The sequence below is a fragment of the Arachis ipaensis genome, chromosome B09 (assembly GCF_000816755.2).
Source record: "Arachis ipaensis cultivar K30076 chromosome B09, Araip1.1, whole genome shotgun sequence".
NCBI lineage: Eukaryota > Viridiplantae > Streptophyta > Magnoliopsida > Fabales > Fabaceae > Arachis > Arachis ipaensis.
This window is the reverse complement of record NC_029793.2, coordinates 7,052,207-7,052,832: the sequence shown is the minus strand read 5'-3', so window position 1 is coordinate 7,052,832 and position 626 is coordinate 7,052,207.

Here is a 626-nt window from a genome sequence, read left to right as displayed (position 1 = left end):
ACATTCATTCAAATAAATATTTTTTGAATTTGTTTAAATTTTTGTATATATATTTTTTTTACTTTATATTAAAAATTCTTTTTCTGTTCAAGCAAAAAAAAATCAAGTTCTAAAATTTTAGTTATACAAATTTTAATATCATGTTGTGGAACATTTTTTGTAAAAGTTTAAATTAATAAAAAAAACACATAAATAATTATATCTATTACATACTTATTTTAAATAGGCGGAGAGATTCACTCACTTTTTTTTAATAGATTGGACAATTTTAAAATCACAAATCACGTACACTACACGTGTTTACACACATATTTAAAAATTATTTTCACCACTTAATTATTATCCAAATACAACATATATTAAAAAGCATCATATATTATCACTCAACCAAAATTTTAGCTGTGACTCACTTACATAAAATCGACTCACTCACATAAAATCTAAGTTCGGTTTGTTAGGTTGTTAACTTGTTAGTTGTTACCAACAGAGTCCTTGCATGGGGCCCAATATTGTTATGTGCCTTGTGGGTTGATGAAATCAAAATAGTTCATTCTAAATTATGTTTATTCATGCACAAGTTAACGTTGATTTTGATTTGTGACCCTTAAATTGTATGTGTATGTGTC